Source organism: Solanum stenotomum, chromosome 8 (assembly GCF_019186545.1).
Source record: "Solanum stenotomum isolate F172 chromosome 8, ASM1918654v1, whole genome shotgun sequence".
Classification (NCBI taxonomy): Eukaryota; Viridiplantae; Streptophyta; class Magnoliopsida; order Solanales; family Solanaceae; genus Solanum; species Solanum stenotomum.
In genome coordinates, this window is record NC_064289.1 from 52,734,915 (window position 1) to 52,761,020 (window position 26,106).

The 26,106-nt window shown below is 36.0% G+C and overlaps 2 protein-coding genes across 4 annotated transcripts in view; one reads left to right on the plus strand and one right to left on the minus strand.

The window, feature by feature from the left end:
- The window catches only part of LOC125875232 (probable serine/threonine-protein kinase PBL9), a 1,122,098-nt gene that overhangs the window by 1,032,797 nt on the left and 63,195 nt on the right, over nt 1-26,106 (plus strand). The window lies entirely within an intron of this gene.
- LOC125875249 (outer envelope pore protein 16, chloroplastic) overlaps nt 1-26,106 on the minus strand; it is a 239,923-nt gene that overhangs the window by 90,488 nt on the left and 123,329 nt on the right. The window lies entirely within an intron of this gene.

Sequence of the window (26,106 nt, forward strand, 5' to 3'; positions counted from 1 at the left end):
CCCAAGGGCATGAGAGCTTTGAAGAATAAGTGGGTGTTCAAAGTTAAAGTTGAAGAACACAACTTGAAGCCAAGGTACAAAGCTAGATTGGTTGTTAAGGGATTTGGCCAAAGAGAGAGTATTGACTTTGACGAAATATTTTCTCCTGTTGTGAAAATGTCCTCGATTCGTCCAGTTCTAGGTTTGGCTGTTAGTCTTAATTTAGAGATTGAGCAAATGGATGTGAAGACGGTTTTCCTTCACGGTGACCTAGAAGAAGAAATTTATATGGAACAACCTGAGGGCTTTAAAATAGAAGGTAAAGAAAATTTTGTGTGCAAACTCAAAAAGAGTCTTTATGGCTTAAAACAAGCTCCTAGACAGTGGTACAAAAAGTTTGAATCTGTTATGGGGGAGCAATTCTATAAGAAGACTTCTTCAGATCATTATGTATTTGTACAAAAATTTTCTGACAATGATTTTATCATCCTCTTGTTGTATGTGGATGATATGTTGATTGTGGGCAAGAATTAATACTTCCAAGATTGACGAGTTGAAGAAAGAGTTGCGTAAGTCTTTTGCAATGAAAGACTTGGGTCATGCCAAGCAAATTTTGGGCATGAGAATTACTCATCTCAGAGATGAAAGGAAGATTTATTTATCACAGAAGAAGTACATTGAACGTGTACTAGAGCGCTTCAATATGAAGAATGCTAAGCATGTTAGTACACCTCTTGCTGGTCATATGAAGTTGAGCAAGAAGATGTGTCCTACAGTTATGGAGGAAAAAGAGAGAATGGCCAAAGTTCCATATTCCTCCGTCGTCGGAAGTCTAATGTATGCAATGGTATGCACTAGACCTGATATTGCTCACGCAATTGGTGTTGCCAGCAGATTTCTTGATAATCCGAGAAAAGAGCATTGGGAAGCTGTGAAGTGGATACTCAGGTATCTTAGAGGAAGCTCAGATGAATGCTTGTGTTTTGGAGCATCAGATCCAATCTTGAAGGGCTATACAAATGTTGATATGGCAGGTGACCTTGATAATAGAAAATCCACTACTGGATATTTGTTTGCTTTTTCAAGGGGAGCTATATCATGGCAGTCGAAGTTGTAGAAGTGTGTTGCACTATCTACAACTGAAGCTGAGTATATTGCGGCTACTGAAGCCGGCAAGGAGATGATATGGCTCAAGCGATTTCTTCAAGAGCTTGGTTTGCATCAGATAGAGTATATTGTCTATTGTGACAGCCAGAGTGCAATAGACTTGAGCAAGAACTCCATGTACCATGCAAGAACAAAACACATCGATGTCATATATCATTGGATTTGTGAGAAAGTGGTGAGTGAATCATTCCACGTCAAAAAGATCCACACAAGTGAAAATCCTGCAGATATGCTGACCAAGACGATACCGAAAGACAAGTTCAAGTTATGCAAAGAACTTGTGGGTATGAGTTCTCTCTAAAGAAGATAAAGATACCTCCTTCCAGTGAATGGGACTGGAGAGGGAGATTTGTGGGGTCTAGCCCCATTATTCAATTATTGTTTTTTTAACATTTGCTGCACCATTATTCAATTATTGCTTTTCAACAATTGTTGCATGCAATTGTCAATGGTTGGCAGCAAATGTTGAGAAACACAACTTTCGGTGGGTGTTGAAATTTGTTGTTGCAAATTTCTTCTATAAAAGGAGCTTATTAGCTCATTTGTAAAAGACCAATTCACTGAGAAAGAAAAATATAGAGAGCTGTGAGGTTTCCATAGACTATATAAGAAAAATAGTTTGTGAAGAAAAATAGAGTGTGAGCGATATTTTAGTAAGGTGAAAAATCAAAAGAGTGTTATTCCTTTTGAGTGTATAGTAGTCACTTTGAGTATTGTATTCGTGACTATACGGTGTAAAATTTCTTACTATAGTGATATCAGTTGTTCCTCTTGGCCCGTGGTTTTTCCCTTATTTAGAAGGGTTTTTCACATAAAACTCTTGGTGTCATTATTTTCCCATTTTATTTCTATCATTTGACCATATATATTTTTGTGTTAGTCCGCATTTTCCCAACACTCCGGAGTCCATTTTACAACAACTCTCAATTTTTTTGGGTACCATTTATATATTTAGTGATACTGTTGATAATTCTGTGCCATTCGATTTTACCTAAGTTTATTAAATGGGAATAAAGAAAAACTGGTATACGCCTTTGTTGTATATTATCGATAAGATAATTATTATTGAAACCAACCCCATTGAAGATCGAAACAGACTCAATATAGGTTATCAAAATGCTAATTAGAACGTCAAGGATCGATATATATTCAACATATATATGACACCATTATATTCGTGATGCAGGTGGTTAATGTTGCAGCTTGATAAGTCGCGGTGGCCAGGCCGCCAGGGCAACATTTTTAATAAAACCTTTCGAAAATTAAGTGTATATATGTACTAAAATTAAGTGTGTATCTATGGAATATTTTTTTTTTCATATTTCTAATTAATTAAAACTTTAATAGTCTCCCTTTTTTAATCTATGTTTTCACCAAATTCATTGAAAAATTAAACAATGATTGTGTACATGTAGTGTGAAAACATGACATGATTGGGCAAAAGAGAAAGTTTGGAATATAAACAAAAGTTGGGTTTGGTTTTCACCTTTTTTTATATAGTTATGAAGAAGATTCTAATTACTTTTAATAATATTATAATTCACCTTTACTTGTAGAGAGTACCAAAGAATATCATGTTTTTTTGTTAGGACTTTAATTTTATTTTTATTATTTCATTTCAGTCAATGATGGCTTGTAGCTGCATGAGACTTGAACATATTTGACTTTACTTTTCTCTTTTCTCTGTACGTTCTATTAGAAGTTTAAAGTTAATCAATTTACATTCGTCTTATAATCTAAGGATCCACACAAACTCTTTATGTATCAAAAGTTTCTTTATTTTCGAAGCTCAAATCTAAAATTTAATTTTGTTAAGATTGAAAAGACGTTGTCCAATATCTCACCATACTCATTGGTGAAAAATTTGGCTTTACTTATTGCTTAACCTTTAGATCGATACTCATCATTGAGGGTGTGGTTGGTACAATTTTTTTTTTTAATCTTTTCATATTTAGTTGATAAAAACAAATTAAATATCTTGTTTTTTAAAAAATAAATTGCTCAAAAATAAAAAATATATATTTTTCCTAATTAATAAAAATAGATAAAACAAATTTTATGAGTAACATTTCATGTCAATGTCTCCTCGGATCTCCACCTCACCTAACCACACCACAAACTTCTCCCCACCCCGCCAAACCGCTGATCCCTCATACCCTCTCTTTCCCTCCCCACTATAGTGTTTGCCTAGGTTATATATAATATCTTTGAGATAACATTTTTTGATTACTTGCCAATATGGGAGCCGAGAAAATAAGTAAGAAACTTCACACATACCAAACACACCCTAAAACCTATATTAGCTAGCTCCTTTTATGAACTTTTTACTACAATGGTGGGAAATGTTATGTCACGTTTGCATGAAAATCCTATATTAGCTAGACTATCATGTGTCTTTGCTCTAGACGTTAATTGATCTTGTCTTATCACCTACCTCTATAAGGTTTTTAATTAAACTTTTAGTTAGTCAAAGAGGATAATTAATCAATCCTGTAGGGATGAGTAGTGGGGTACGTCAAACCTTAGACTTCAATTTGTCTAGGATTTTGAAAACTCATATCATATTAATTAATTAATAAGTGGCGAATTCAAGATTTAAGTATTAGAGTTTGATTACAAAATTCAATTTGATTGTGAATGAAGAAATCAGGGTTTTATATATAGATAGAGGAGAAGGTATTTTATTTTAAAATACAAGAAGTGTATTCGAAATTAAGTGGCATTACAAAGTGGCGTCTAGTGTAACTAATTTTTATTAAAAAGGAACTTTGATTCCCATGTGGGCATTGGAATTTTATTGGTCAAGTCGGGCTAACCCAACAATTTGATGGACCTTAAAACAACCAACCCAATTCATCACTATATAGGGTACGAGTTGTGTCAGACCAGACCAATTTGGTGTGCACGAGAACTGACAAATGATATTGACGTACTTTTTAAAAACAAAATATAATATTAATTAAGTAGAATTCAATGATCCTAAACATGCAGATTCAACTCCATTTATAGGGAAAACAACGAGTGGTGTCATTCGATAACTCTTCATTCGGATGTGCGAGCCTTTATCCGATTTTGTTCCTCTAAGATGGATCGTATCTCGTACCTCCGGTGTATAACTATTGCTTTTATGATCTTCCATGTGGCTACACCTAACTCGTCAACCTGTCTTATCTAATTTTGCATATAAAATCATGTGGATGTGTTCACTTCAAGCTAACTCATTAAATATTGCCTCCATTTTATATTACAAATTAAATCAAGACTACTAAAAACTATAATTAGACACTTTCATCGTGGTACAATTTTAAAGAAACATGTAAGAGATGAGTATGACACTTATTATAAGGATATGTGTAATTTTAACTTTGATTCAAGATAATATTAGCAATTTCATCGTTAACTTTCATATCAACAATTTTATAATGAGTTAATACTTACTAAGGAATCTTTTTTTCTCTTCTACAATTTTTTCCTCTTGAGTTTTCCTCGGCTTCTAATTATCACTTATCCTGAGAATTAAATCCCTTACTTGACTCAAATTCCTTCCTTAAGGTTCCTTCCGAAACTGATTGTTTCCTTGAGGGTTGGAAGCTTCAAACAAAGAGTCTGGGCTATTATTTTCACTGATTTAACAAAACTAAAGATATGGGTCGGGTAGGCGGTGAAGACTCATTTAGTAGACAACAAGCGAGGTCCAATTTAGCTCAAATCTTTTTCTTTTTTGACCATTTTTCCTTCGTTGCCTTAGATATTGTCTCATGTTCATCGTCCTCACCAAAGACTTGCCCCAAAGTACCAGCACCTTCATCAATGATTTGTGTTATCATTGCACACCTCAAAATTGTTGCATCATGAATTATTTGCGGCTTGATATTGTTTGAAGTCGTTGAGCAACTTGTTGATAGCTCCCCACATTCCATGACAAACCTCCAACCTTTTGGAATTCTCATATCGATCTACATCGCATATATACTCTTTGATTCACTGCAACATTATTCAACTTAATTACAATAAAATCACTCCCTGCGTTTAACACAAAAAACAAGGTAAATTTTTATATCGAAAAAAATATATTAGGGAACTTTCTAGATCAGATTCACTGTACTAAAGATATACCAATCACATTCACTGGTACTAAAGAGATACCATGTAAAGGAAAGTTGATATAAGTGGAATCACTGAAATGGATCTTACTAAAGGAGTAACAAGTGTTGCTTGATCCAACATAGTCAACACTTGATCGATATATATAAAATATTTAAAATGAAGTGTGAATGCAAGTGACATTCCTATTCTCACGAGAGTTTTGTGCAAGGATCACGAGGATCGTGCTTTAAAATATACAAACAAACAAAAAGGCACGGATCCCCGTGATCTTTGAACGAAACTCATGTGCAAATTGTCATTTACCTTTTTCAACAGTTACACTTTGCCACTTTCATCAACATTTCATCCAGTCATGTTTCACTCTCACTATTCTATAAATATCATTCAGATGTTGGATATGTTGGACTAAGCAACAAACAAAGAATTCATACATAGCGATTTTGAGGTGTGTAAGGATGGCATGAATCACTTCAAAAATATAATTTAATGAAGATGCTGGTATACTTTGGAGTGACTTTCAAGGGAAGAAGAGAAACGTGAGACTATCGATATGCAAGGTTAGAAAGGAGGTGATGACATCAACCGGAGATGTTTGGTTCATTTTTCAAACTTTGATTCGGGTATTGGTTTTTCGTTAATGTATGTAAACCGAATTCGATTTGTTTTGGTTTATTAGTATGAGTCTGATTAATGACTATTTTTCTTCTTGTAATAGTACTATTTTAATTAAAAATGAGTTATTATAAGTTTTGTACCCAAAGTTTAATTCAGATGGGAAAATATATATCTATCTACTTGGGAAAGGATCAAAAGCATGAAATAAGTATAATCGAGAGTGCAGGGAGAAAAATATACCTAAAGTATCTCAATTCTTTGAGTTTCATACCTGTACTACTAGGCAGCGGCGGAGTTAAAAATTTCACGAAGGGTGTCCAAGAACTACTAGGCAATGGGGGAGCCAGGAATCCCACAAAGGGTGTTCAGAAATTGCACAAGTACATTTTTTTGCGACCAATGAGTGTACTAAATTTTTTAATAATTTTGAATTATTTAAAAATAACAAAAACTCTTTTCCCACAATTTGGTGTTGGTGAGATTTGAACACCTGAGCGTTGGCTCATTTAAGGTGTCTAAAATTACTGGGCTACAATAACTTATTGTGTCAAGGGTGTCCAGAATCTGCTATTTAATCATTGTTTGTATCATTTTACTTGTATATAAGACATTTTTTCCGACAAAGGGTGTCCAATTGGACACCCTGACAATCATGTAGCTACGCCTCTGTTACTAGGCGTGGGAGATTCATACTTAACTATCATCATTCATAATCTATTTATCAAAACACACAACTATTATTTATTTGAGTTTGATATCTGAAATTTCAGCCATTGCCTCTAGTTGTCGCCCGAATTATTTCTTACTTCTAGCAACTCAACAAGCAATGCATACTATATTGGGAAAAAGGGATGGACTTAGACTAGGTCAGGTGTAAGTGGATATGAACTTTTAGGGGTACTTACTTTTTGAACTTATGTAATAATTTTTTGATTAAATCGAAGAATTGGTATTCTAAAATCAAGACCAAATCGAATATCAAAGTTATGCATATAAGACCATCTGGAATGTGCTCGCTTCAAGCCAACTCAATAGATATTGCCCCATTTTAATATTACATATCAAAACTATTAAATGTTGTAATTGGACACTTCCATATATAGTGGCACAATTATGAAGAAATAGGTAAGATACGAGTCTTATTACAAGAAATATAAGTAATTCCAAATTCGATTTAAGACAATATTAGCAATTTCAATGTTAACTTTCATATGCACAATTTGATCTCATGTCAAAATAAGCTCAGGCATATTAAGAAAAATATAAGGAAAAAAATATATCTTCTTTCTCTTTTTTTACTATTTTTTCTTGCAAACTTTTCCTTTGCTTCTAAAGTGGCAAAAAGAAAAAGAAGAGATTGAACTCTATATCAGTCTTCTTGAGAAGTGAATCCTTTACTTCACTCAAAATCCCTTTCCTTAAGGTTCTTCCATAATCAAATGCTTCTTCAAATGATTGAACCCCTATTAATTATTTTCATTTTCAATTGGAGTTTTAAAAGACAAATCGGCTCACATATTTTTCTCTTTCACCATTTCTTCTATGCAACCTTAAATATAATCTCATGTATATCTTCTTCACCAGAGACTCGCTCCAAAGTACTATCACCTTCATCATATGATACTTTTAAAGTGATTCGTGCAATCATTGTACACCCCATAACTGCTGCATCTGAATTATTTGCGACTTGATATACTTTGAAATCGCTGAGCAACTTGTTGATAGCTCCCCACATCTCGTGACGAACCTCCAACTTTGTTATGTCTTTTGGGATGCTTATATCGATCTACATAGCAGATATATAGTAGTTTGTCTCCTCTCCTGAATTCCACTACAACGATCAATTTAAATCCAATAAAATTAGTCACTGTATTTAACACAAACAAAAGCAAGGTAAATCTTTATATCAACAAAAACATATTAGGAAATTATCTGGACCACATTCACAAGCACTGCTACCAAATTTATACCAAGTAAAGAAAGGTTGATATCAATGGAATCACTGAAAATGGGTTATTGGTGAAGGAATAACAAGTGTTGCTTGACCCAGCATATTCAACACATGGTCAATATTTATAGTACAACGAAAATGATGTGTACATGCAAGTGGCACTCCTCAGTCTTCACGAGAGTCCTGTGTAAAGANATACAAAGTGGGATCAGGCAAAGGTTCTCCTTCATGAGCTTTGAGTTTAACGGTAGGATCCAGGGGAGATGTTACAGGAGTGAGACCACTAACATGAAATTCTTTAAGGAGGTCCTGAACAAATTTCCTTTGGGATATGAGTATTCCATCATTCTTGTACAGAATTTCTAATCCTAGAAAATAGTGCAGCTTACCAAGGTCCTTGATTTTGAACTGATCATTGAGGAAATTTTTTAGACTAGTGATTTCCTCAGTATCTGTTCCTGTTATAAGAATGTCATCCACATAGACCCCCAGGAAAACAGTACTGTGCCCTTTTTTTCTAAAAAATAAAGAGTAATCATGTAGTGAATGAGTATAACCCCTTGAGTTGAGAACTGCAGTCAATTTCTCATACCATTGTCGACTTGCTTGTTTCAATCCATAGAGTGACTTATTGAGCTTGCAAACCAAACTTGTATGTGGCACATCAAGACCTGGAGGTACATCCATATAAACTTCCTCATTTAAATCTCCATGGAGGAAAGCATTATTCACATCAAGTTGGTATATGCTCCACTGTTTCTTAGCAGCAATGGCAATCAAAACCCGTACAATTGTCATCTTAACGACTAGAGAGAATGTTTCTGTATAATCTATGCCATGATGTTGAGTGTACCCTTTTACCACTAGCCTTGCCTTATACCTTTCTACATTTCCATCAGCCTTATGCTTAACTTTATAAACCCACCTACAACCAACAGATTCCGTACCAATAGGCAGAGGCATGAGAGACCAAGTGTTATTATCATGCAGGGCAGTAAACTCTTGGGTCATAGTTGTTTGCCAAGCAGGATCAAGAGCTGCCTCTTCATAAATAGATGGCTCACAATCATTAGTGATATTTAAAGCAAAAACCTGACTGTTAAGATCTAGATCTTCAGGAGATATGTGGTGATTTAGAGAAAAATAGGCAGTTAGGGAAGAAGGATTTAATGTGGATTGTTTTGTGTTAGGTGCAGTGCAAACATAATCAGATAGGTATGAAGGCAATTTATGTGCTCTATTAGATTTTCTGGTTTCAAGATTGTGTTGTTAGACCGATTGTGGAGGTGAAAGTGTGGTAGGTTGAGAAGATGTGGGAGTGTCAATGAGAGAATGGAGAGATGAACATGGAGGTTCAAGAGACATTGGAGGATTTGTGTTACATGACATGCTTTGATCACACTGGACAGGAGAATTAGATGACGAGTAAGAAGCGGGGTCAACAAAGAATGGAGATTAAATAGGAAAAGAAGGAAAAGAAGTAGGATCTGCAGATAAAGCAAAAGGGAAAATTATTTCATGAAAGGTCACATCTCTGGAGACATACAACTTCTTAGTGGCCAGACTCATTACCTTGTATCCTTTTGTGCCAAAGGGGTATCCAACAAAAACATGTGGAGATGTCCTAGGGTCGAATTTAGATCTTTGTGATTTAGGGATGGTTGGGTAACATAGGCATCCAAAACTTCTCAGGTGTGAGTAAAGAGGCTTCTGGTTATATAACAACTCATAAGGGCATTTATTTTTAAGGGGTGTTGAAGGCAGTCGATTGATGATGTGTGTAGCAGCTAATATACACTCACCCCAATATTTTGTTGGTAGTTTGGACTGAAAAAGAAGTGCCCTGGCAATTTCAAGTATGTATTTGTGTTTTCTTTCCACTACACCATTTTGTTGAGGTGTGTATGGACATGATTTTTGGTGATGAATGCCTTTGGATTGGAAGAATATGATGGACTCAGTATTGGTGAACTCAAGACCATTGTCTGATCTGATTACCTTTATGGTGGTTTTGAATTGGTTCTCACCCATATTGGTGAAGGCTTTAATAACATGTAGAGCATTGCTTTTGTGACTGAGTAGGTGTGTCCAAGTTGACCTACTGTAGTCATCTACAAAGGTAATAAAGAATCTGCATTTATCATGTGTGGGTATTTGGTATGGTCCCCACAAATCAACATGCACTAATTCAAATATAGTAGAGCTTCTGTGAATACTTGGCTGAAAAGGCAAATTGGTTTGTCTTGCCATAGGACAAATGGGGCAAAGGAAAGGTTGTTTGGGAGAGAAGTCCACGGGGATTGATGGTATACCTTTCATTTTTACAAAAGGAACATGGCCGAGTATATAATGCCACAAGAGGTCTGTACTGTCAGCCTTTAATAAACTAGAAGCAACACTCACATCAGCAGAAACAACATTGTTATTATTATCATATAAGGAGTTCAATACATTTTGATGAAGTGAACAAGAATAGGAATTACATTTGCAACACATTTTATCATGTCTATGAAGGGAAAAACAAGAAACAGGATCCTTTGTTGAGGTAGGATGACTGCTCTTTTGGAGACAGTTGGAGCACAAGAGATACAAGTCATCATGCACTTTACCAACTTCCAGAGGCCTCTTCAGTAAAGGGGCCTGCAGAAGACAAGAGGTGTTAGTGAAAAAAAACAATACACTTGAGGTGCACTGTTAGAGAGTTGACTGAAATCAAGTTATATTGGAAAGAAGGGATGAACAAAACATTGTACAGTGTGATCTGTGGTGTCAGTTGCACATTTCCAACTTCTGTGACCTTAACCTTGTATCCATTAGGTAGTCTAACTAATAAGGGATATGGTAGTGTAAAAACATTGGTGAGGTGATGCTTGATAAAGGTCATATGGTGTGATGCCCCTGAATCTATAATCCACAGGTCAGGTTTTGTTTTATAACATTCACATTAGAGTTTGTCAAAAGTTACAGAAGAGGTACAAGCAGTGATACTTGCAAAGTTCACCGCTGAATTAGTCATATTGCCAGAGTTCTCTGTTGTATTGAGTGTTTGAAATTGATGGAGTAGATAAGCAAGTTGATCACATTGTTCTTTAGAGATGCCAATATTTGAGCTGTCTTGATTGTTGACTTGATTTTCAAATCCATTCCCCTATTCCATATTGCGACCACAAGATAATCCTGCAGAGTTAGCTGCCACACCTTTACCTTTGTTGTTGTACCTGTAACCATTATTTGTTTGCCCATAATTTTGTTGCCTGTGGGATTGATTGTAATCTGGTTGTCCATAGTTCTATGGTCTTTGAGATCTATTGTTCCTATTGTAGGAATTCTGTGGGTATCCATGAAGCTTATAACATTTTTCTTTGATGTGACCTGGTCTCTTACAGTGATCACAGAAAGGTCTGCCTCTGTGAGAAGAAGAAGAAGCGTAATTGGGTATGAAATCCTTACTTCCTGAAGTGCCTAAAGTATTAGCAGCAAAAATGCCTCCTAACGATGTTACGTTCCTGAAGTACTAGCATGAAAAGAACTGGATTCAGCAAACAATTGATTATTTGGCTTAAACTCTCGTTGTTTCTCTTCATGAATCAATAAGGCGAAAGCTTGTGCCATTGATGGAAGAGGATTCATCATTAATATGTTTCCTCTGATTATTGTGTAAACTTCGTTTAATCCCATGAGAAATTGAATTAACCTCTTATCTTGTTCAACTTTGTGCATAAGACCCTTTGCTCCACAAGTACATGCACATTTGCAGTGACTCTTTATGCATAAATTGCTCAATTCCTCCCAAAGTTTCTTCATCCTAGTGTAGTAAGTTGTGATATCCAAAACGCCTTGAACGAGATCATTGATTTCCTTTTGAATCTGATATAACTTGGCACCATTAGTCTAATCATAAAGATCTTCCAAATCATTCCATAGTTCCAAAGCATTGTCTACGTATTCGACACTATCAACAATATCTCTGCTTAGGGAGTTAAGGATCCAAGACGTAACCATGTTATCACATTGTTCCCATTGCCTATACTCTGGATCATTAGAAGGTGGTTTCTTAGATTCGCCATTTATGAACCCTACCTTATTTTCTACAAATAATGATCTAAGTATGCCTCTTCTCCAGGATCGATATCCAATCTCATCGAAAGGAACTAGTACGAGAGAAGCACCTGGACTATCAGATGGATGTAGGTACAAAACACTACCTACTTCAATCGTTTAGTAACCCTTAGATCAGTGACTTCCACCATTGTAGCAGATCAGGAAAAAAAATTGAAGAAGCGAATAGTGAAGAATGCGACGAACAACAACAAGAGAGGAAAAAAATTTGATGCGATCGGAGGAACCTGAAACAACTGGAGTAGCAATTCTTCAACAAAGAGATGAGAAAATCAGGGATGATCGATTCCTTTCTTTGATACCATGATAAAACTCAATATTGAGCATGAAGATCCACCATTAATGGTGGATTCTAGAACATACTGTATTCAGTCAGTTAGAGAGGATCAATTGAGAAGATAGACTTTTCTCATTTCTGAATGATAAAATCAACTGTAAACTGCATACAATGTGTCACATTTATACAACTTGATAGAATCTAGAAAGTTCCTAATCAAAGCATAAACGGAAATCTAACTAACTAACAAAATCTGTTAACTAACTAACTCTGTGAAACTTTACTGTTAATTAACTAACTCTGTGAAGTTAACTGTTAACTAACTAACATAATTAATCTCAACATGCACAATTTGATCTCATGTCAAAATAAGCCAATGCATATTAAGAAAAATATAAGGAAAAAAATAAATCTTCTTTCTCTTTTTTTACTATTTTTTCTTGCTAACTTTTCTTTTGCTTCTAAAGTGGAAAAAAGAAAAAGAAGAGATTCAACTCTATATCAGTCTTCTTGAGAAGTGAATGCTTTACTTCAGTCAAAATCCCTTTCCTTAAGGTTCTTCCATAATCAAATGCTTCTTCAAATGATTGAACCCCTATTAATTATTTCATTTTCAATTGGAGTTTTAAAAGACAAATCGGCTCACATATTTTTCTCTTTCACCATTTCTTCTATGCAACCTTAAATATAATCTCATGTATATCTTCTTCACCAGAGACTCGCTCCAAAGTACTATCACCTTCATTATATGATATTTTTAAAGTGATTTGTGCAATCATTGTACACCCCATAACTGCTGCATCTAAATTATTTGCGACTTGATATACTTTGAAATCGCTGAGCAACTTGTTGATAGCTCCCCACATCTCGTGACGAACCTCCAACTTTGTTATGTCTTTTGGGATGCTCATATCGATCTACATAGCAGATATATAGTAGTTTGTCTCCTCTCCTGAATTCCACTACAACGATCAATTTAAATCCAATAAAATTACTCACTGCATTTAACACAAACAAAAGCAAGGTAAATCTTTATATCAACAAAAACATATTAGGAAATTATCTGGACCACATTCACAAGCACTGCTACCAGATTTATACCAAGTAAAGAAAGGTTGATATCAATGGAATCACTGAAAATGGGTTATTGGTGAAGGAATAACAAGTGTTGCTTGACCCAGCATATTCAACACATGGTCAATATTTATAGTACAACGAAAATGATGTGTACATGCAAGTGGCACTCCTCAGTCTTCACGAGAGTCCTGTGTAAAGATCACGAGGATCGTGCTTTGAAATATACAACCAAAAAAAACACAACTCCCGTGATCTTTGCACAAAACTTCGGGTAAGTGTCACTTGCCTTTTCATTTGTTATGACTTTGTCACTTTTACCAGTATCTCGTCCAGATGCATTCATGTTTCACTCTCACAATTCTATAAATATCATTTAGATATTGAATATGTTGGATCAAGCAACATTTATTACCATTAGCAAAAAAATGCTAGCAAGAATGCTTTTCTTACTAGTATATCTCATTAAGTAACTAATAACTCATTTCCAGATATCTCTGTCTTCCCTCTGTCCCATAACATTTGTAGTCTAACCTTTCTCTTTTTCACCAGAGACTCGCCCCAAAGAATCAGGAGCTCCATCAGATGATTTTTTTGTTTTTAGATGTGCTATCACTTTTTCTTTACTTGATATAGAATTTAATGGGATCTTCCATTTTATTCATCAAATTGTCCCAACATGCAAATAATTCAGACATAGTGGTTGCGAGGGGTGCAATAATGACATGAATCACTTCAAAAATATCATCTAATGAAGGTGTTGGTACTTTGGGGCGACTCTCTAGTGAAGAAGATAGATGTGAGACTATCGATATTCAACGTTAGAGAGGAGGTGGTGGCATCAACGGGGAGATGGGTGGTTAATCTTGGATTGTATGTTCGGTTATTTTTTTCAAACTTTGATTTGGTTTCTGGATTTTGTTAATGTATACCAAATAACGAAACAAGTTTGATTCGATTTTTTAGTATGAGCCTGATTAATGGACTATTTTTCTTCTTATAAAATGGGCTACTGTAATTAAAATGAGTTATCTTAAGTTTTGCGTACCAAAATTTTATTTTAGTTTTATAGATGTGCATAATCTCTTCTTTAATCTATACTTCGCAGCACAACGTTTGGTATATATAGAAATACAAGCTTGCCTTGATTTGTACTTTAGCCTTAGCTTAATCATTGCATCTATGTCTATTAGGTGTGTGCATAGGCTAGTTCAGTTCGTTTTTATGTATTATTAGTTCAGTTATTGATTTTTGTTTTTAAAATACGCTAAACCAATAACCAAATCAATAATGTTTATCGGTTTTTAGTTTATCGATGTTGGTCCTTAACCGCTCAGTTTCGATTTAACCAATAAAAAAATGCTTATAAAACAAATATATGACTTCTCCAATAATTTGATGTGGTAAGACAATGATGTAACTTTATAAAAACACTAATAATAATAATAATAATAATAATAATAATAATAATAATAATAATAAATAACATGAAAAGAACTATACATGTGCAACACAGAGAAATTAAGAGCAATAAAGTTCTTATTTTACGTTTGATGATTTGTATAAGGTGATGTTGTGAACTCAAAGTCATTGTGATTAGGGGTGTCAAAATGAGCCCAAATTTTATGAATTAAACTCAAGATAATTTGAATTGAGTTGAATCTCAACGCATTCAAGTCTTAATCCATTTAATCCATTTTAAAAGGGATACTTACATGAATATACTATATTAAGAAAATATTTATCATTTATAGCAATAATATTTTTTCACTTGATCACTTTTAAAACATTTATAATACAATTTTTATACATATATTTTTTTTGGTAAATAAAGATTTTATTTATTACCAAAGTAGACATTACAACTCATAAAAAGAAAAAGAACAAACTGGACAAACAATCCCAGTTCTATTCTAAACAAATTTATAGCATCCTATCTCTTATAATCTAGACTCCTCCAGGGTAGAAATTGAATCTTCGTATCTTCGTAGATATCCAACCAGCTTAGTCATGCCACTGGCTTGGATGTGTATCTCCTGGACGATCATTCTTGTAATAGCTTATGATGATCTGCACTTCATTTTGAAAATTCTATTGTTCCTCTCATTCCAAATATAATATATTGCGACTGCTACAGTCAATCGATAGATAGTCGCCCCCATTCAATCTCCTGGTTCCATGACATACAAGGCCTTTGTATCCCCTGCCACTTTAGCCGATGAATCCATATCCATTTGGTTGTGACATTGGGAAAAAAAGGTGTTGTGTTTGTGGGGTTCATCCCCATGTGCCAAACTTTGATAAATCTCACAATGTCAAAGGATTGGCAGATTTGAAAGATATTGGATACATGTGCTGATTATTTTCCAGCTTTTCTCAAAAGTCAAATGTTGGCAAGCTGTGAAGAAGAAAAAAATTGTGAGGTTACTCCATTTGTTATCTATAAAAGGGAGGGTCATTCTTCATTCTCAAATGCACCAAAAACAAAGGAGAGAAAAGAAGAGTGAGGCATCACAGAGGAAAATAGTCTGTGAGGAAAAATAGAGAGTGTGAGCGATATTGTAGTGAGGTGGGAAAATCAAAAGAGGGTTATTTCTTTTGAGTGTGTAGTGGTCTTTGAAGTTTTGACTCAAACATACAAGTGTAAAAATCCTTACTATAGTGATATCAGTTGCTCCTCTCAGGCCGTAGTTTTTCCCATATTCAGGAGGGTTTCCACGTAAAATCTTGGTGTCATTATTGCTCTTTTTATTCTTGTTGATTAACAGTATTGTTGTGTTCCGCTTTTATTGATTTTATTACCGCAAATATTATTTTTGTTACGGGTTTATTCCCAACAATTTGTATCAGAGCACAGGTTCTGCTCATTTACAGAAATATTTTTTGCAGCTTATCGTACTATACTCAGTGAAAAAAAAATATGTCTGCAGTAAAGTACGAGGTAGAAAAATTCAACAGTGATAGCGGTTTCTCAACGTGGCAGAGAAAGATGAGAGACTTGCTCATCCAATAAGGTTTGCACAAGGCACTAGGTGGCAAATCCATGAAACTTGGGGATTAGGAAGAAATGGATAAAAAGGTTGCTAGTGCAATCAGGTTGCACTTAACAGAGGATGTGGTTAATAACATCATCGATGAAGAGAGTGCATGTGGCATTTGGACAAAGTTAGAAAATCTATACATGTCCAAAACACTCTGACAAATAACTTGTACCTAAAGAAGCAGTTATACGCCCTACATATGGGTGAAGGTACAAATTTTGTGTCCCATTTAAATGTGCTTAATGGACTAATCATGCAGCTAGCAAACCTCGGAGTAAAGATCGAGGAGAAAGATAAAGCCATAGTGCTCCAAAACTCGTTGCCATCTTCCTACGATAATTTGGCAATAACCATTTTACATGGTAAGGACTCTATTGAGTTAAGGATGTCACATCAGCCCTTCTACTTAATGAGAAGATGAAAAAAAAGCCTGAGAATCACGGGCAGGCTCTCATCACTGAAAGTAGAGGCAGAAGTTACCAAAGGAGCTCAAGTAACTATGGTGCAAAATAATGACAATGTTGTTCTCCTCATAAACAAGGAAGAGGAATGCATGCACTTGGCAGGTGTAGAGTCGGAATGGGTGGTCGACACAGCAGCATCTTACCATGCCACACCGGTAAGAGATCTTTTTTTGCAGATATGTAGCAGGTGATTTTGGCAATGTGAAAATGGGTAACACAAGTTACTCAAAAATTGCAGGAATCGGAGACGTTTGCATAAAGACAAATGTCAGATGCACATTAGTTTTGAAAGATGTGCGCCACGTACCTGATCTGCGGATGAACTTGATCTCGGGAGTTGCTTTGGACCGAGATGGATATGAGAACTACTTTGCAAATAAAAAATGGAGACTCACCAAAGGGGCATTGGTGATTGCAAAAGGAGTTGCTCGTGGCACGTTGTACAGGACAAATGCAAAAACATGCCAAAGTGAATTGAATGCGGCTCACAAAGAGATTTCTGCAGATTTGTGGCATAGAAGAATGGGTCATATGAGCGATAAAGGGTTGCAAATTCTTTCTAAAAAACCACTCATCTCTTTTGCCAAAGGTACAACGATAAAACCTTGTAACTACTGTTTATTTGGTAAGCAACATAGAGTCTCATTTTAGACATCATCTGAAAGAAAGTTGAATATACTTGATTTGGTATATTCTGATGTTTGTGGTCCAATGGATATAGAATCGATGGGAGGTAATAAATACTTTGTTCCCTTTATTGATGATGCTTCACGAAAATTGTGGGTTTATATCTTGAAAACCAAAAATCATGTGTTTCAAGTATTTCAAAAGTTTCATGCTCTGGTAGAAAGAGAGACGGGTCGGAAGCCAAAACGTCTCCGAACTGACAATGAAGGTGAGTACACTTCAAGAGAATTTGAAGAGTACTGTTCAAACCATGGAATCAAACATGAAAAGACAGTTCCTGGAACCCCACAACACAATGGTGTAGCTGAGAGAATGAATCGCACCATTGTTGAGAAGGTAAGAAGCATGCTCAGAATGGCTAAATTAACTAAGTCATTTTGGGGTGAAGCAGTTCGAACAACATGTTATCTTATCAATCGTAGTCCATCAGTTCCATTGGAGTTTGACATTCCGGAGAGAATTTGGACCAACAAGGAGATGTCTTACTCGAACCTAAAGGTGTTCGGTTGCGAATCTTTTGCACATGTACCGAAGGAGAAGAGAACTACGCTAGATGATAAATCAGTCCCCTGCATATTCATCGGATATGGAGATGAAGAGTTCGGGTACAGACTGTGGGATTCTGTAAAGAAGAAGGTCATCAAAAGAAGAGATGTAATCTTTCGAGAAAATGAAGTTGGAACTGCTGATGATCTATCCGAGAAGGCCAAGAAAAAGAATGGTATAGTCCCTAATCTTGTTACCATTCCTTCTTTTTCTAACCATCTCATAAGTGCAGAAAGTACGATAGATGAAGTTGCTGAACAGGAAGAGCAACCTGATGAGATTGTTAAGCGGGGGAGCAACTTGGTGATAAGACTGAGAGTGGAGTACCCGGAAGAAGAAGAAAAATCTCAACCTCTGAGGAGATCAGAAAGACAAACGGTAGAGTCATCCAAGTACCCTTCATCAGAGTATGTCCTCATCAATGATGAAGGGGAGCCAGAAAGTCTTAAAGAGATGTTGACTCATCCAGAAAAGAGCCAATGGATTAAAGCCATGCAAGAAGAGCTGGAATCTCTACAGAAAAATGACACATACCAGCTAGTTGAACTTCCAAAAGGCAAAAGACCGCTTAAATGCAAGTGGGTCTTTAAACTCAAGAAAGATGGAAATGGCAAGTTGGTCAGGTAGAAAGCTCGATTGGTTGTAAAAGGCTTCGAAAAAAAGAAAGGTGTTGATTTTGATGAAATCTTTTCACATGTTGTCAAAATGACTTCTATTCGAACTATTTTGAGCCTAGCAGCCAGCCTAGATTTTGAAATGGAACAATTGGACGTGAAAACTGCATTTCTTCACGGAGATTTGGAAGAGGAGATTTATATGGAGCAACCAGAGGGATTTGAAGTATCTGGAAAGAAACACATGGTGTGCAAATTGAATAAGAGTCTTTATGGGTTGAAACAGACACCAAGGAAATGGTACAAAAAGTTTGACTCTTTCATGAAAAGTCAAACGTACATAAAGACCTATTCTGATCCATATGTATACTTCAAAAGATTTTCTGACAACAATTTTATTATTTTGTTGTTGTATGTGGATGACATGTTAATTGTAGGACAAGACAAAGAATTGATTGCAAGGTTGAAGAAAGATTTGTCCAAGTCATTTGACATGAAGGACTTGGGCCCAGCACAACAAATTCTAGGGATGAAAATTGTTCGAGAACGAACAAAAAAAAAGTTGTGGCTATCTCAAGAGAAGTACATTGAACATGTACTAGAACGCTTCAACATGAAAAGTGCTAAACCTATTAGCACGTCTCTTGCGAGTCATATGAAGTTTAGCAAACAGATGTGTCCTACAACAAGAGAGGAGAAATAAGGAATGACCAATGTTCCTTATTCTTCAGCAGTGGGGAGTTTGATGTATGCAATGGTGTGTACAAGACCTGATATTGCTCATACAGTTGGTGTTGTTAGCAGATTCCTTGAAAATCCTGGAAAAGAACACTGGGAGGTAGTTAAGTAGATACTTCAAGTACCTGAGAGGTACCACAAGAGACTGCTTGTGTTTTGAAGGATCTGATTCAATCTTGAAGGGCTATACAGATGCTGATATGCCAGGTGACCTCGATAACAGAAAATCCACTACTGGATATTTGTTTACATTTTTAGGAGGAGCTATATCATAGCAGTCAAAGTTGCAGAAGTATGTCGCACTCTCTACAACTGAGGCAGAGTATATTGCAGCTACTGAAGCTGGCAAAGAGATGGTATGGCTGAAACGATTTCTTCAAGAACTTGAATTGCATCAGAAGAAGTATGTCGTCTATTGTGATAGTCAAAGTGCAATAGATTTGAGCAAGAACACCATGTATCATGCAAGGACGAAGCATATCGACGTGAGATATCACTGGATTAGATAGAGGATGGATCTATGCAAGTCATGAAGATCTCTACTAGTGAAAACCCTTCGGATATGCTGACCAAGGTGGTATCAAGAGACAAGTTCGAACTATGCAAAGAACTTGTTGGCATGCACTCACGCTAGAAACTTAGAGCTACCTCCTTCAGGTGAATGGGTTTGGAGGGGGAGATTGTGGGGTCCATCCCCATGTGCCAAACTTTGATAATCTCACAATGTCAAAGGGTTGGCAGATTTGAAAGATATTAGATATACATGTGTTGATCATTTTTTTCCAGCTTTTCTCAAAAGTCAAATGTTGGGTTTTTCCCTTATTCATAAGGGTTTCCATGTAAAATCTTGTTGTCATTATTGTTCTTTTTATTCTTGTTGATTAACCGTATTGTTGTGTTCCGCTTTTATTGGTTTTATTATCGCAAATATTATTTATGTTGCGGGTTTATTCCCAACAGTGTTGTTTCCTCACCCATATTGCAAAATGGACAATTTGTGTCCTTTATAATACCTCATTTATGTAATTTATCCTTGATTGCCAGTCTTTACATAATTGCCAGCCTCAATATAAATGTCTATTTAAGACAACCCTTGTTATTGCACACTTGCTTCCTCCATNCCATCTTCCTACGATAATTTGGCAACAACCATTTTAAATGGTAAGGACTCTATTGAGTTGAGGATGTCACATCAGCCCTTCTGCTTAATGAGAAGATGAAAAAAAAAGCCTGAGAATCACGGGCAGGCTCTAATCACTGAAAGTAGAGGCAGAAGTTACCAAAGGAGCTCAAGTAACTATGGTAGATCCGGAGCTCATGGAAAGTACAAGGTCCGATCAAAATCAAAGGCAAGAAATTGCTATAATTGTGATCAACCAGGTCACTTCAAAAGAGATTGTCCAAATCTAAAAAGGGGCAAAGGAGAAAGCAGCGGCCAGAAAAATGATGACAACACAACTGCAATGGTGCAAAATAATGACAATGTTGTTCTCCTCATAAACAAGGAAGAGGAATGCATGCACTTGGCAAGTGTAGAGTCGGAATGGGTGGTCGACACAGCAGCATCTTACCATGCCACACCGGTAAGAGATCTTTTTTTTGCAGATATGTAGCAGGTGATTTTGGCAATGTGAAAATGGGTAACACAAGTTACTCAAAGATTGCGGGAATCGGAGACGTTTGCATAAAGACAAATGTCAGATGCACATTAGTTTTGAAAGATGTATGCCACGTACCTGATCTGCGGATGAACTTGATCTCGGGAGTTGCTTTGGACCGAGATGGATATGAGAACTACTTTGCAAATAAAAAATGAAGACTCACCAAATGGGCATTGGTGATTGCAAAAGGAATTGCTCGTGGCACGTTGTACAGGACAAATGTAGAAATATGCCAAAGTGAATTGAATGCGGCTCACGAAGAGATTTCTGCAGATTTGTGGCATAGAAGAATGGGTCATATGAGCGAGAAAGGGTTGCAAATTCTTTCCAAAAAATCACTCATCTCTTTTGCCAAAGGTACAACGATAAAACCTTGTAACTACTGTTATTTGGTAAGCAACATAGAGTCTCATTTCAGACATCATTTGAAAGAAAGTTGAATATACTTGATTTGGTATATTCTGATGTTTGTGGTCCAATGGAGATAGAATCGATGGGAGGTAATAAATACTTTGTTACCTTTATTGATGATGCTTCACAAAAATTGTGGGTTTATATTTTGAAAACCAAAGAGCAGGTGTTTCAAGTATTTCAAAAGTTTCATGCTCTAGTAGAAAGAGAGACGGGTCGAAAGCTAAAACGTCTCCGAACTGACAATGAAGGTGAGTACACTTCAAGAGAATTTGAAGAGTACTGTTCAAACCATGGAATCAGACATGAAAAGACAGTTCCTGGAACCCCACAACACAATAGTGTAGCTGAGAGAATGAATCGCACTATTGTTGAGAAGGTAAGAAGCATGCTCAGAATGGCTAAATTAACTAAGTCATTCTGGGGTGAAGCAGTTCAGACAACATGTTATCTTATCAATCGAAGTCCATCAGTTCTATTGGAGTTTGACATTCCGGAGAGAGTTTGGACCAACAAGGAGATTTCTTACTCGCACCTAAAGGTGTTCGGTTGCAAATCTTTTGCACATGTACCGAAGGAGCAGAGAACCAAGCTAGATGATAAATCAGTTCCCTGCATAATCATCGGATATGGAGATGAAGAGCTCAGGTACAGACTGTGGAATCCTGTAAAGAAGAAGGTCATCAGAAGCAGAGAAGTAATCTTTCGAGAAAATAAAGTTGGAACTGCTGATGATCTATCCGAAAGGCCAAGAAAAAGAATGGTATAGTCCCTAATCTTGTTACCATTCCTTCTTTTTCTAACCATCCCATAAGTGCAGAAAGTACGATAGATGAAGTTGTTGAACAAGAAGAGCAACCTGATGAGATTGTTGAGTAGGGGGAGCAACTTGGTGATAAGACCAAGCAAGTGGAGTACCCGGAAGAAGAAGAACAATCTCAACCTCTGAGGAGATCAGAAAGAAAAACGGTAGAGTCATCCAAGTACCCTTCCTCAGAGTATGTCCTCATCAATGATGAAGGGGAGCCAGAAAGTCTTAAAGAGATGTTGACTCATCCAGAAAAGAGCCAATGGATGAAAGCCATGCAAGAAGAGATGGAATCTCTACAGAAAAATGACACATACCAGCTAGTTGAACTTCCAAAAGGCAAAAGACCGCTTAAATGCAAGTGGGTCTTTAAACTCAAGAAAGATGGAAATGGCAAGTTGGTCAGGTAGAAAGCTCGATTGGTTGTAAAAGGCTTCGAAAAAAAAAAGAAAGGTGTTGATTTTGATGAAATCTTTTCACCTGTTGTCAAAATGACTTCTATTCAAACTATTTTGAGCCTAGCAACCAGCCTAGATCTTGAAGTGGAACAATTGGACATGAAAACTGCATTTCTTCACGGAGATTTGGAATAGGAGATTTATATGGACAACCAGAGGGATTTGAAGTATCTGGAAAGAAACACATGGTGTGCAAATTGAAAAGAGTCTTTATTGGTTGAAACAAACACCAAGGCAATGGTACAAAAAGTTTGACTTTTTCATGAAAAGTCAAACGTACACAAAGACCTATTCTGATCCATGTGTATACTTCAAAAAATTTTCTGACAACAATTTTATTATTTTGTTGTTGTATGTGGATGACATGTTAATTGTAGGACAAGACAAAGAATTGATTGCAAGGTTGAAGAGAGATTTGTCCAAGTCATTTGACATGAAGGACTTGGGCCCAGCACAACAAATTCTAGGGATGAAAATTGTTCGAGAACAAACAAAAAGAAAGTTATGGCTATCTCAACCTGTTAGCACGTCTCTTGCGAGTCATATGAAGTTGAGCAAACATATGTGTCCTACAACAAGAGAGGAGAAATAGGGAATGACTAATGTTCCTTATTCTTCAGCAGTGGGGAGTTTGATGTATGCAATGGTGTGTACAAGACCTGATATTGCTCATGCAGTTGGTGTTGTTAGCAGATTCCTTGAAAATCCTAGAAAAGAACACTGGGAGGTAGTTAAGGGGATACTCAAGTACCTGAGAGGTACCACAAGAGACTGCTTGTGTTTTGAAGGATTTGATCCAATCTTGAAGGGCTATACAGATGCTGATATGCCAGGTGACCTCGATAACAGAAAATCCACTACTGGATATTTGTTTACATTTTCAGGAAGAGCTATATCATGGCAGTCAAAGTTGCAGAAGTGTGTCGCACTCTCTACAACTGAGGCAGAGTATATTGCAGCTACTGAAGCTGGCAAAGATGGTATGGCTGAAACGATTTCTTCAAGAACTTGGATTGCATCAGAAGGAGTATGTCATCTATTGTGACAGTCAAAGTGCATTAGACTTGAGCAAGAACATCATGTATCATGCAAGGACGAAGCATATCAACGTGAGATATCACTGGATTAGATAGAGGACGGATCTATGCAAGTCATGAAGATCCCTACTAGTGAAAACCCTTCGGATATGCTGACCAAGGTGGTATCAAGAGACAAGTTCGAGCTATGCAAAGAACTTGTCGGCATGCACTCAAGCTAGAAACTTAGAGCTACCGCCTTCAGGTGAATGGGTTTGGAGGGGGAGATTGTGGGGTCCATCCCCATGTGCCAAACTTTGATAAATCTCACAATGTCAAAGAATTGGCAGATTTGAAAGATATTGGATATACATGTGTTGATCATTTTTTTTCCAGCTTTTCTCTAAAGTCAAATGTTGGTAAGCTGTGAAGAAGAAAAAAATTGTGAGGCTGCTCCATTTGTTATCTATAAAATGGAGGATCATTCTTCATTCTCAAATGCACCAAAAACAAAGGAGAGAAAAGAAGAGTGAGACATCACAGAGGAAAAATAGAGAGTGTGAGTGATATGTAGTGAGGTGGGAAAATCAAAAGAGGGTTATTTCTTTTGAGTGTGTAGTGGTCTTTGAAGTTTTTACTCAGACCTACAAGTGTAAAAATCCTTACTATAGTGATATCAGTTGCTCCTCTCGTGGTTTTTCCCTTATTCATGAGGGTTTCCATGTAAAATCTTGGTGTCATTATTGTTCTTTTTATTCTTGTTGATTAACTGTATTGTTGTGTTCCGCTTTTATTGCTTTTATTATCGCAAATATTATTTCTGTTGCGGGTTTATTCCCAACAGTGTTGTTTCCTCACCTATATTGCAAAATGGACAATTTGTGTCCTTTATAATACCTCATTTATGTAATTTATCCTTGGTTGCCAGTCTTTCCATAATTGCCAGCCTCAATATAAATGTCCATTTAAGACAACCCTTGTTATTGCACACTTGCTTCCTCCATGTCACCTTTGGGAATGCCCATTGGAATGTTTTGTACATGTTCTGTATAGAGAATGATTCAGCTTGTTGAAACTCGTTAACACATACTCCAGCCCTTATCAGGTAGTGTTTAGCTGTGCAGATCTTCTATATTACCCATCAAGCCGTTTTCGATTGTGTTTCCCACACTGATTGCTTCTTTATATAGTAGGAATGTTTTCTGTAATACATATTACATATAACAATTTATAAAACACATATAATACAAGTTTTATTAATGGATAATATATTTATCATACATTTTAATATAATGTGTCAACTTTTTACCAAACAAATACAATATATTTTAAAACAACTATAATACATATATATTGCATACATAATTCACTTTTAATACATATTGCACATTTATCATAGTATTGCTATGTATTGCTATAAATGGTAATAAATAAAAAGTATCACTAAAATCAGTAATTATTTATTATAAGGTATCCATCAAAGTAATTTTTCCTTAAAAGAATCTTCAATTTGGTTCAATTTAATCTCCAATTTCAACTCGTATCAAGACTCTTTGTTTGGACGGATGTAACGTCTATTCCTATACTGAAGGTATGAATTACTATCTACTTTATATCATCTAGGATTTATCTATCCATTTGTAACTTTTTTTAAAAAAAATTCTTGAGTTGAAATTGAAATTGTGGCGTATACAACTTAAATAACAATATGTTAAAAGGCAGAACGCATAAGCGGCCCCTTGAACTTGTAAGGATTTTTCTTAGACACCTTAACAAGGACTCCTTCCTATTGAACACTTAAACCACTCAAAAAGTGTACCTATCAAAGACACATGTCTGACTTGACACTTATCGTGTGAGGCATTTGTTTTAAGGTGGAGCGCGTGACATTACACATCTCCTACATGGAAAAATCTAATCCTACGTGGTAATACACATCACAAAACACCTAACCCCTCAGTCATTTCTCTAAATCCCCAAAACGTGTTTCAAAAAACCCTAGAAATTTCTTTCACGATTCCCGCTCAATATGTAGTCGATTCAAGAAAGTTGATCAATAATGTTCATGTTTTCTTCCTACGGCATGGTCGATTCAAGAAAATAACTTTTATTGTTGTGTTTTAAGGTTGATTCGAGAANTATGAACATTTTTTTTACAAACACTTCAAAATAAATTCTTTACATTAGTTTCTCCCTTGCTAGACTCCATATTATCTTTTAAAAATTGTCAAAATACCTCGCCTAATTATAAACATACAACTCGCCTCTCTCCTCTTTCTCCCAATCTCGATTTCTTCTTACCTTTTCTAACATATAACTATGAATAGTACTCCCTCCATCCATTTTATGTGACACTTTTCGAATTTCGAGACT